The sequence below is a fragment of the Mustela erminea genome, chromosome 6, assembly GCF_009829155.1.
Source record: "Mustela erminea isolate mMusErm1 chromosome 6, mMusErm1.Pri, whole genome shotgun sequence".
Lineage (NCBI taxonomy): Eukaryota > Metazoa > Chordata > Mammalia > Carnivora > Mustelidae > Mustela > Mustela erminea.
Window position 1 is genome coordinate 138,980,369 of NC_045619.1, and position 12,088 is coordinate 138,992,456.

A 12,088-nucleotide genomic window follows, 5' to 3' on the forward strand; every position below is an offset into this window, starting at 1 on the left:
TCGGGGCCTGGAGGGGGAAGTCGGAGGGGAAGCAAGCAAACCCGAGCTTCCTAAGCTAGGAACGGGGATCTCCAACAGGGGTCGCCAGTGGCCACGACGCCGCTGCCGAGCGGAGGTCGCGCGGGAGGGACCCAGGGGACAGGGGGCTGTACGGCAGCTGTGCGCCCCCGCCCCGGCCCTGGAGAGGGCAGGTCCTAGGGACCTTATCGGGGCCGGCGAACCTGATGGCGCCTCGGCCCAGTGCGCGAGAGGTGTTTCAATCTCAGGGTTAAACATAGTGTGTTGGCTAGGTCTGTAGTTAGCGCAGTAACGGGGTCTCCGGGCATTTGCAGGGGCCTAGAGGGAGATCCGTAGGGTCAGCTTGTCCTCTCCACTTAAGGGGACGCCGCGCTGCCCGAGAGGCCTGTCTCTCGCAGTGTCCCGCGGGTGGGGGTGCAGGGGAAGCGACCCTAGGATTGGAGACCCCGCGTCAGATTTTCCTTCCCACCTGGGCGGCGGGGCTGAGAGATCGCGACACTGTGGCCGGGACCGACTTGGCCCCCCGGGCGGAGCGCGCGGTGCGTCCCCGGCCCTGGCAGCGTGCGCTGGCAGCGGGTCCTCCAGGGACAGCTCTCCCGTGGGCTTCGCTGGAGTGGAAACCAGCCTAAGATGGCTCTGTGCTTGTAAACTGCAGTTTCAGCCGGGAACCCCTCCCCTCGTCCTCCTGACGTCGCCGCTGACAAGCGCACAATTCACTCGAACGCCCCGAAACCCGCGATTTTGCACCGAGCTGTGCCGTGGAAGCGAATATTCAACCGATTACAAAGAACATTCCTCAGGATTCTCGCAGGGTCCAAGTTTCCCTTTCCTGTAGGAAGGGACGGAAGGTGTGTGTATTTGGGGGGGGGGGGTCGGGGCCGGAACCGAGACGCGGCAGGAGCCCGGCCGACCACCGCCCCGGAACCGGGGCTGCGGCTCGGGGCCGGGGCCCTTTCCGCGTAAAAAAACCGAGGGAGGTGCCCCGGGGACGCGAAAGGTGGCGGTGCGCAGCGAACGGCAGGGTCAGGGGCGCTCGGCCTTGACGGCGTCGGTGGTGTCCGGAGTGCAGAGCTGGCGCCGGGAAGCCTGGGAGACTGTCCCCAAACTTCTGGAGACCCGCCTGCAGTTTCGCTTTCGGAATTTTCGGGATCTTTGGGTTTCTAGAGTTGGGTGGGATTCCGGGAAGAGAGGGCGCCAGGCGCTGGTCCTAGGGATGCGCGTTCCCCTTTCAGTGCAGTAGTCAGCACTCTTCACCCCAGCGCCCCCTCTTCTGAGTTCCCGGACCCCGCGGGCGCGTTGGAGGGTTTGGGGCTTCCAGCCTCGCGCGCAGCCCCGGCTCCGGAGAGCATCCGCCCCGCACCGCGTTTTGTCGGCTCCAGCGGCGCGGCCGCTGCGGATCCGAGCCCACGGGTGGGCAACCGCTTTCGACCAGGGCAGACCCTGCCTGAATCCGCCTCCATCGGCGCTGCCCTCCACTTTCCTTTACCCTCCGCCCTCCCACCGACGCCAGGGGACCTGGGAGACCGATTCGAGGGTCTACACCAAGCCAGTGGATCCAGGTTTCACCAGGTCGGAGAAAACGCGAAAAACGGCTTAAATTGCTCACCGCATTCTGGGGAGGCCGCTGGGGGTGGGGAGAGAGGTTGAGCGGGTACAAAGAGGGGGGGGAGGGGAGAGGCCTTGGTGGCCAGAAGGAATTGGCCAGGCGCTTCTTTGCGATAGGAGATTGCTACTTTCCCCCTAGTAAGCATTAAGTTGGCACGCACACGCCGCTTCCTCCCTTCCATAAATAATTGTCTCAGATCCTTATCTTAGCTGGGAGCTGGGACCATGCCGCCTGCCTGGGAGGGGGGAGGGGCACACCCACGCACGCCAGAAACCCTCCACTCCCCCACCAAAGTTTTCACTGTGCGAAGGACCCATTCTCCCGGCGGTGTAAACCACTGCCCGTGGCAGGGCGATTGATTCAGCGCCCCCAGTCTAGAGAAGCGTGCACCCAGCGACCCTGTTTTGATGTGTGCTTTTCTAGAAATGCGGGCTGAGAGCTGCCAGGCCAAGAAGTGTGTTATTTCCCATCAGGCTTCCAGCACCTTGAACCTCCCAACAGGCCACCCTGCTGGGACCTGAATTTCACTAATGATGGGAGTCATTGATCTGAGAGAGCTTTTCCTCTTAGTGTTTTCTAGCAGAAACCATGGTTAGTTTTTTTGTTTTCTGTTTCTTTTTTTTTTTTTTAAACTTTGCTAGGTATCAATACAGAGGTTCATGATTCTTGCTTAAAAACAAACAAAGCAGAATAGGTTCCAGAAGAGGGAGAAGAACCTGAGTGATCTTAGAATTAGCCTTTCTATTCCTTTTTTGTCCTAAGATCTTCCCGTGGCTGTCCCGGGAGCAGGGGATGTTTCTCAAATCCCATTTCTGCCTGCTCTGGGCGAGATGACATAGTTCACTTTTCTCCGAGAACTGGTGCCCACGAAGGACTCACCACGCCTGTGTTGGAAGCATTGCTCTGAGCAGTAAGCGGATGAGGGTTCCATTTCCTTGGTACAGAGTGCTTTTGGGGTGGCAAAACCCTTGAAATGGAAGTCACGCTCTGGAGGGCCTGTACTGAGAGTGGAAAGGTTTTGTCAGGGTATCAGAGTAAAAGAGTTCTCCTCTCCCTTTCTTTGTTGTCCTCCTCCTTTTAAATAATTTGTACAAAATGGTGTACTGTGGGGATTTGAATGACCTCCAGTTCTAGGGTTCTAGGTTTGGACCTTTTCTGATCGTTATTTCTCTAGTGGAACTTTCGGAGTTCACCTAATAGTACAGTGGTCGGAAAGAAGAGCTTGTAAAAGGTTCTTGTACCAAAATGAAATCAGGATATGTAGTTCAAGGCACATGTTATGTTTTTTTTTTTCCTAATTGTTTTTACATCTGCATTGCCCCAGTACAAACGTATTGGCCCTGTTTTACAAATACGGAGAAAAAATTAGGGAAATTTTGCTTGTCATAACAAACCAACCTGGGCATTCAGGATCTAACCCCTGGATTTTGTGGCAGAGGAGAGGACAGAATCAGGAGGTCTGGGTTCTCCTTTGGAGATATTTCTATCTAGCTGTGTGGCCTTGGACCACTTAGAACATTTTTCTGAGCTGCAGCTTCCTTATGTGCGCCGGACTGGAGTCTCACTCCGATCTCCATGCTTCTGTTGAAAAGCATGCTTCTCCATGCTTCTGGGGAAAAGACCAGTCGTTCAACACATCTTTGTAGGCATGCTCAAACGATTCATCTTTCAGACCCCTGCCTGTAAAGTACAGTGAAAGCACGACGGGCCTTGTGACTGTGGCTCAAGAAGACATTTGGTGGGTTCTGGTTCCCTCTGCAGGGGTCCAGGGCTGACACTGTTGAGGGAAAGAGGCTGCACGTGGGGCCGGGTTTCACTCATGCCCCGGAAAAGGGGAGGTGTAGAGATGGACACACACACAAATGTAGCCTTCATATATAATCCGTTAACTTTTTTTTTTAAAAGGTTTATTTATTTATTTTAGAGAGAGAAAGAGAGTATGAATAGGAGGGGCAGAAGGAGAGGGAGAGAGAATTTCAAGCAGACGCCATGCTAAGCGGGATTTGATCCCAGGACCCTGACATCATGACCTGAGCCAATACCAAGAGTTTGGTGCTCAAGCACCTGAGCCCCCCGGGTGCCCCCGGCTTCATAGATGATCTTGATAGTATCGTGGGCTGGGCGAGGGCATTGTGGTTTTGAGCAGAAGTCATGAAGAAGTACCTGATTCGAGGATGCTTTAGGAATTCCTAAGACTGAAAGGGACTGTTCCACATAACCCTCCGTACCCCGCCACTGCAGACAGGGTGAGTGCTGGGACCTCGTTCCACTAGTATTTACCGTGTGGGTAGATCACTGCGGCCTCCTGGTAGCCTAGGGAGTAAAAGAACTAGGTCTGATGTTGCATTTACCATTCCTGCCCTTTATTTATTTAGTTTTATTTTTTTATTTTTTTTTTATTTTTTTTTTTAAAGATTTTATTTATTCATTTGACACAGAGAGATCACAAGTAGGCAGAGAGGCAGGCAGAGAGAGAGAGAGGAGGAAGCAGGCTCCCCGCAGAGCAGAGAACCCGATGCGGGACTCGATCCCAGGACCCTGAGATCATGACCTGAGCCGAAGGCAGCGGCTTAACCCACTGAGCCACCCAGGCGCCCTAGTTTTATTTTTTAAAAAGGTTATTTATTTGTCGGGGAGAGAGTGCGAGTGAGCACAACCAGGGGAGCAGCAGGCAGAGGGAGAAACAGGCTTCCCACTGAGTAAGGAGCCCAGTGCGGAACTTGATCCCAGGACCTGGGGATCATGACCTGAGCTGAAGGCAGACGCTTGCTTAACCAACTGAGCCCCCCAGGTGTCCCCATTCCTGCTCTTTAAGTTGGGCTGTTAGTACCATCGACCCTTCAACAGTGTAGGGGTGAGGGGCAACAGCTCTCCCCAACCCCCAGTGGAAAATCCTCAAGTCACTTGACTTCTGAAAGCGTAACTACTAATAGCCTGCCTTTGACCAGACGCCTTACCAATACTGTGAACGGTTGATTCATACATATTTTATACTTCTATTATACACTGTATCCTTACATTAAAGTAAGCTAGAGAAAAAATAGTTCTTAAGATCCTAAGGAGGAGAAAATATATTTACAACAGTGTACTTTATTAAAAAAAAAAAATCATGTGTCAGTGGACCTAGAGATCAAACCTGTGTGTAAGCCAGCGACACTTCCTCTCTCTGTGAGACTAGACAGGTCCCGGACAACTCCAGAGACGTGATCTTGTTGGCTAAAACGAGAGTTGGCCGTGTTGAAGTCCGTGTAAATGAGACAGGACTGTTTATTGTAAATAAGGGAAGTATTTGGGTTAGAGCTTGCAGTCGAACAGGGGATCTTACAGGATCCATAGAAGGTCACTGAACAAGGTTCCAAAGGATCTTATCAGTAGTGCTCCGATGGAAAGATGCCAGGATCCTTCCCCCGTCTGGTCAGCCCCTAATGAATTTTAATATCACGGAACACTGCATCAAAAACTAACGATGTACTGTATGATGACCAACATAACATAAACAAATGATTATGTTTCACCGTATACTGATCGTTAGGTCCCTTGTGTTTTGATAGGATGACATTCGCTAATCAGAAAGTTCTTTTTCTTTTGTCTCTAAGGTTTCTGTCCTTGTGAGAAGATAGATGTCATTGACAGTGATTAAGCAAAGAATCCATTGTGCTTTTCTGTTTCATTCTTTTTGATTTTCTTTTAAGGAAAATGGCACATTGGGTTGATACAGTGCTTGTGAACGCATATGGTGATATCTATAGAGTAGGGCTAATAGGAGACCGTTCTGGTGCTGGTGGGACGGGAAGATGGGGCAGATTTTTATCCTGTGATTCCCCCCTCCCTGAAGTTTTATTGGATGAGGAAAAAAATATTTTATTATTATTATTTAATATTTTTAAGTAATCTCTATGCCCAACCTGGGGCTCAGACTTACGACCCTGAGATCAAGGGTCCCACGCTTTACTGACTGAGACAACCAGGCACCCCCAACAAAAGCCTTATAAAAAGTTACTAAGGTGTACCATGTCTGCTTTCTCCTACATTTAGCAAGTTTGTTTTTCCATTTCAGTTAAAACTGAGGTATAAATCGCATCACTTTAAGGCATAATACGAGAATCTGTAATTCCAAGTATAAGTTTCCTCCGAGTCTCTTTTTAAACATAATTTAAATAAGTGCTCATATAAAAAACTGGACGTTTGGATCTTGTAGGTCCAGGGATTAACAATGAAAGCATTGTGGAATTAATAAGATTATGAACAGCGATTTACTGAAGATGGTGTTAAAAATAAAAATAATTACTTATTTGAGCATGAACTGTTCTCCAGCCCTAGTACTTACTGCTTTGTATATATGTATCCTCTATTTTATGGGAATATTACCCCATTTTACAGAAGAGTCTGAGGCCTTAGAGAGCCTGAGTAACTTGGCAGCAAGTTAGGGCAAGAGACAGAGTAGGATGTGAATCCTAGTCCTGCTTGTCTTGAAACTGTAATTATTGTATATTGATTATTTACTCATCGTGAGACACTGCACTGAACATTTAAAATGTGTTAGCTTGCTTAATCTTTACAGGTGAGTGCTGTTATCTATATTTTATTGATAAGGAGATCAAGTTTTCGGAGTGGTTCTAGGGCATCGTATAAACAGGGTTGGTTATTTATTTGTTTACTTTGAACTTGATTTGCAGTGCAGGAAGACTGGAGCATTTTCTCTTTGCATTTATTTCGGGTGGTCATGGGGGAGCAGAGCCTTTAGAGGAGGCTAAATCTCTGTATTTAAATGGGAAAGTGAAAATATTCAGTGCTCTGGGTTGGGGTAGAGTGTTGCTCCTCATCCTGTGACTTGACCATTACAGTTTTGAAAAGTGTTGCATTTCTGAAATTTCAGTTTAATTAAAAGGTACTTGATTTTCATACACATCAGTTTCTTTTTTCTTCTCCTCCCTGAAAGACATTCCCACACTAGTGTATAGGTGAAAATAAATGGAAAAATTCTCAAGTCGTGGGCAAGTGCAGAGTTGAACTCCACAGGACCTTGGGACAGCTGGGGAAGAAAGGTAGAATTTTCCCTTCTAAGTAGTTTTTCTTTTCTTTTTTTCTTTAGAAGACTTTCTTCTATTTATTTGAGAGAGAGCGAGAGCGAGCGCATGTGAGCATGCACGGGGGGGGGGGGGGTGACAGGCAGAGGGAAAAGCAAGGAGCCCAGACCTGAGGCTCTGTGTGGGGCTCCATGTGGGGCTTGATCCCAGGACCCTGGGATCATGACCTGAGCTGAAAGCAGACCCCGACCAGCCAGCCACCCATGCGCCCCCGGCTGTAGGGGTTCAATGCAAAAAAGCAGAGCTTCCTGAGACCGTTCTAGACAGGCTTCCACTCTTGCATCGCTTCTCCAGCCCTGTGGAGCGCTAGCAGAAACGTCCCCCAAAATGAGTGGTGATCAAGGACAGAAAAACTCAAGGGGGATGGGCCGCGAAGCACAAGGCCAGCATTTCCTTTGCATCACTGTGGTGTTTGCCCTCATTCCTGCATGGAAGAAGCCCGGTTGCCTTTGAAGGGTGGAGAAGTGGGAGTGAGGAGAGGAGGGCTTGGCGGTGGTTCGCCCGCACAGTGTGAGCAGGAGGACAGAGTCAGTGGTATGGCGGGAAGTGCACGCCGCAAGCGTGTCCTTCTGCGGGAAGCCTGCTTGTCTTAGCATTCAGATCCTTGCTGATGTTAACTCCCTAAGTTAGAGTTCATCGGCTTCGATCACAGTCATGTTCTGTATTGCAGCTGAAAGTTTCTGAGATCCTCCAGGTGTGCTTCCCTGCCACGTGTGCGTCCCTGATGTTGGGTAAGGAGAGCTGACATCCCCTGGTCTGGAAACATGGCCAACTCTGGAATCAAACCCAGCCGTCCTGGTTCTCCGTTCCCCTTGGAGGAGGCAGGACAGCTCCCTGTGGAGTAGCAGAGAACAAGGAGCCTCATTTTGGTCCTTGTCTTTCATTGTCTTTAAAACTTTAACTTAAATATGCTTTGTCCTTCCCTGGTAGCTGCACAATGCAGGACACCTTTCCCCTTTCCGTCCGTCTGCGGCTGCAAACCTCAGTGCCTTAACACAGTTCATTAGGTTAAGTCTGGGAGGAGCCAGCTGGGCCCTGAGGTCCTCACTCGCCTCTTTTTATGCAAGCTTTCAGGATCCAGCTCAGACCATGGGCAATGTTTTGTTTTTTGGGTCTTTATTCCATTTCAGGGGAAGCTTTAATACTCTCTCCTCCCATATACACTTTGTTTTCATGAGGAAGGTCCGTGAAAACCCAGATTCCCTGAACCGCGTGCCTAGGAGGCGAGACTTTCGGAACAGGCCCTGTGTTTGGCAGATCAAACAGTGTTGCTTGCTGCAGTGAGAAGGCCGAGAGAACCTGCAGGTTCATGATCAGTACATTCCAGTGCCAAGCCCAGGTCTCCGTTCATTACATCCCCCCGTGTTCTGTAACCAAGCTAAATTAGGGTGTTTTTATTGACTTTGCATAACGATAGGCACTTGGACGTCCCTGGAGCCAACTTCCTTCATGCATTTAAATGATATGATTTATAAAATTTGATTTATGCCCAATTTTATGGTTATAGGTATGGCTTCAAGTAAACACCTGAAATGCTCTTCAGTTGTTTTATGAATCCCCAGGGACACCGCACGGCTCTCCACGCTGGCTTCCATGAGACGTTTTCAAGTGTGTGGCATCTCTCAGGCATCTTTGCTGTGTATCTGGGCTGCCGGAAGTAATGGATACGTAAAATCCCGGCAGAAAATTAGGCGTTGATGATTAGACATTGTCTACGCATGTCTAGCTTGCAGAAGGATCCGCTGTCAGAATTCTCTGCCTTTTGAGTTCTCACGATTGTGGGTACGACGCATGGGCTCGTGACTCCACACACGGGCGTGTAACGTGGGATATGCTTCTCCTGCAGAGACGAAGAATGCCTTTGCTTTCGTCAGAGGCTTGGACGGATGCTCTGATTCATTCCAGACTGTTGGTGACAGGGAAACCCCAGGGCTAGTTCAGGATGTCGGGACCGTGCGGGAAGATGTCTGCGAATTCTAGAACGCGTGCTTTTTTATCGTAAGGCCCTTCCAGACTCTTTGGTGTAAAGTGTGTGGTGTCTGTCAGTGATAGGGTCACCTGAGGATGGTGTTCAGCCTCGGTGTCTTGGAGGCAAATTTCTGGTGCAAGAAACCCTTTATCACCACCTCGATGCAAAGACCTATCGCCTACCAGACTCCATTGGGGATCTCAAGGCCCCATCCTTGTTTAGAGCAAGTAAGTAGTTAACAGTCTGTAAATAATCCGTAGGTAAAGAGTAAGTAAGTAAGTGGGCTTCTGATATGTTGCACCGCTTCTCTGCCCTTTGCCTGGGTTTTCTCCTGTTGCACAGTGCCCCGTCGGAAGCACTGCATCTCGTTCACTTTCTGCTCGAGTAACACATGCCGTTGGGCCGGGAGGCTAAGAGGTGACAGTGAAAACCAGGAATTAGAGGTCACGGTCTGTTCCTGTGGGAACCGCGGGCTGCCGCCAGCCAGCCAGCCCCGGTGTTGACTCCTGGAGTCCCTTTCATCCCCACATATCTTGTTTCCCAGGACTGGGGTACGAATCCGATCGTAAAGAATTAGCATTTCTTATGCCGGGCAGCAGTGTGTGTCAGGTTTCAGTCTGTTTAGAGTGAAAACCGACGAAGCCCGGTTGACAAATGGCCAGTAAATGGCTGTCCTAATCAAGGGGACTCGGACTCGGAGAGTATGGTGGGTGTCGGCGTTTCACGAACCTTCCGCCCCACAGAATCCGCTCCTCTCACTTGATGATGGAATCAGGCAGGACCTGTTTCTTTTTCGAAAGGCGGAGTGTTGGCTGGACGCAGTCAGGCGTCATTTGCGGGGTGATCCGGTGACAGGGTGGATAGGAGTAGAAGGGGGCTGTCCTGGACAGGAGCGCCTGGCACCTGACGTGGCCTTCCTTCCCCAAAGCCCTTTCCAGGTGCGGTTCCTGGAGCGGCTCTCGCCATCCCAGGCCGTTACTCGGCAGCTCAGTTGCCGGCCGCTTCTTCCAAAGACGGAAGCCGTGATTTCTCCGAGATCAGATTTGGGACAAAAATTGGGTTGTGCATCCTTCAGAATCCCCCCGATCTTTCCCCCTTTATTTGAAATATTTTGAAAGGTCTTCGCTCGGGTTGGGTGTCCTGTGCTCATTTCGAGATGCCCGGAGTAGGAAATGAGGCTGTTTTCTGCGCGATTCAGACACAGGAGTCATCCACGGGCAGCCCGAGCGTGTCTGGAATTTCATAAGCTTTGAGTTTGGACCTTCGCGTTTTATGGTCTCTCCGGAGGGTAGTCGCTTTTCTGAGTCACGGAGAGACCCGGACGACCGCAAACCTCTTCCCACTTCGGAGTAGGGCGCGTGAGATCATGAGTATGTTAATAAGTTACGTGGCAAGTTTCTTGAACGACGTTGAGGCCGATCCCTTTGAACAGTCCGGGTAACTCTGGGACAGTTCTTTTGTTGCTAGCATAATGCAGTTCGCTAAAGTGAGCCCTTGTGAGGCCTCGTGACTTCCAGTAGAAAGCTTCGTGTTTTCACCTGCGCTTGGGTAATTGTCTCTGCGCAGTGAAAGAGTGACATTTATCATGTCTAATAAAACAGGATCAAGGTGAAAAAGTATATTAGTGGGTAGGGGGGTAGGTAAGGAAAGAAGAGAATTTTTTGACTCTCAGAAGGGGCGATCTGGAGCTGGACCCTCTGTTGCTTTGGATTTAAGAGAGAGATCCTTCTTGGAGCCCTCACGTGCCTCATCTCAGGGAGGAAAGGGATTGTGTGTGTTTTGCGATGTCCCCTTCTAAGCCACTGACAGTAGGCAGAGACCTCCGCCTTCCCTGATGGAATAGGGTGGAAGCCTTTCCAGTGTATGTTGACTAGCCTGAGAGTAAAGACATTCATGGTGGGGTTTCCTCTTGGAATGACCCGAGAGACTCCAGCCAGCCCCTCGGCCCCCCTCCTCTTAAACAAGACAAACCACAAAGTGCTGCCAGTCTTCTGAGGAAGGTGCCTACCATGACAAGTAGAGACCAGTACCAGCCAAGGGAACAAAATAACTTACAAATCTCTCAAAGAAGGTCATGAATCACCGCAGGGAGGATTTAGTTTAGACTTTGCATCCTGGTAGCAAGAACGGGATAGAGTGGGAAAGGGAGTCTTCATGAGAGTTCAGACGGAGCTTTATGCAGTTAAACCGTGAAGCTCCGTAGAAGAGCTAGAGGGAGAAGCTGAAGGTAGATCCCAAGTGGAAGATTAAAAAAAATAAAATAAAATAAAGTGACAGAACATAAGAGGAAACATTAAGCAGATTGAAGAGGTCTGACATTTGATGGAATATTTGGGTGACAGAACAGAGAACAGAGATGAGGAAATCAGCAGTAATTCAAGAAAATATCCTAGTCTAAGAACATGAATTTCATACTTGAAGGAAGTCTGGGTGCCCTGAAGCCACAAGCAGATCGTCAGAGGCCCCAGGAGCTGCGCCGCTGACCGATGTCCCCCCGTGGAAGCTGTGAGATCGTGGACAGAAGCCCTCAAAACTCTGCGAGAGGGTGTTTTCGTGTTTTTTCCACCGTGTAGTTTTGTTTTTAGGTTTTATTTTATTTATTTGAGATAACAACGTGAGAGAGAGAGAGAGAGAGAGCGAGCGCGAGTGCACAAGCAGGGGGAGCAGCAGATGGAGAGGGAGAAGCAGAGTCCGCACTGCACAGAGAACCTGATGCGGGACTTGGCCCCGGACCCTGAGCTGAAGGCAGCTGCTTAACCAACTGAGCCACCGAGGTGTCCCTCAACTTTGGAGGGTTTTTGCCCACCTAAACTTCTGGTTCAAACGTGATGGTAGGTCATGACATTTTCAGCCATGCAAGGCCTCCTGTTTTCTGCCTAAGTCCTTTCTTAGGGGACGTACCTCCTTAAAAGAGAAAAGTGAGACATGGGGGACCCAGAAGAGAGGAAGTGTGACAAAGGAAAGAGAAGCCAGGTCTCAGATGGCATCTGCCTGCCCGGCAGAGAAGGCAGCCTGGATGGGAGCAGAGCAGAGGCCCCGGGTGGAAATTTCTTGAGATGAAATGAACAAAATGCCTATTTATGTCAGTTTATCAAGAAGAGAAGTAGATAGTGGAAACATTGCGTTTGGATGGGTGATAAGTATGTTAAAGCTAAGGACCCGGAAAGAACAAGATCATGACTGACTCCAGAGCACGGTTGTATGAGGACGGGCAACCAGTCCTCATGTGCCATGGGGTCAGCTGGACGTCTTCACCAACCCGCTGGGGTCACACCTGTTAGGCGAAGGGCAGGAGGGGGAGCGGGCCGCGTGGGCACATGACTCGATGACAGCAACGGGCAAGTTCCTAAGTGAGTTACCAGCGGTGTGGAGACGAACACCAGGGCAGTCAGCCAAGTCCTGAAGAGG

At 50.1% G+C, this 12,088-nt stretch overlaps 1 protein-coding gene across 2 annotated transcripts in view; it reads left to right on the forward strand.

Moving 5' to 3' along the window:
- The first annotated feature begins 903 nt into the window (after positions 1-903).
- SFMBT2 (Scm like with four mbt domains 2) overlaps positions 904-12,088 on the forward strand; it is a 222,691-nt gene continuing 211,506 nt past the window's right edge. For both annotated transcript variants that reach the window (XM_032349795.1, XM_032349796.1), the window contains exon 1: positions 904-1,587. The gene's annotated coding sequence lies outside the window, so the exon portion shown is untranslated. The remainder of the gene's footprint in view (positions 1,588-12,088) is intronic.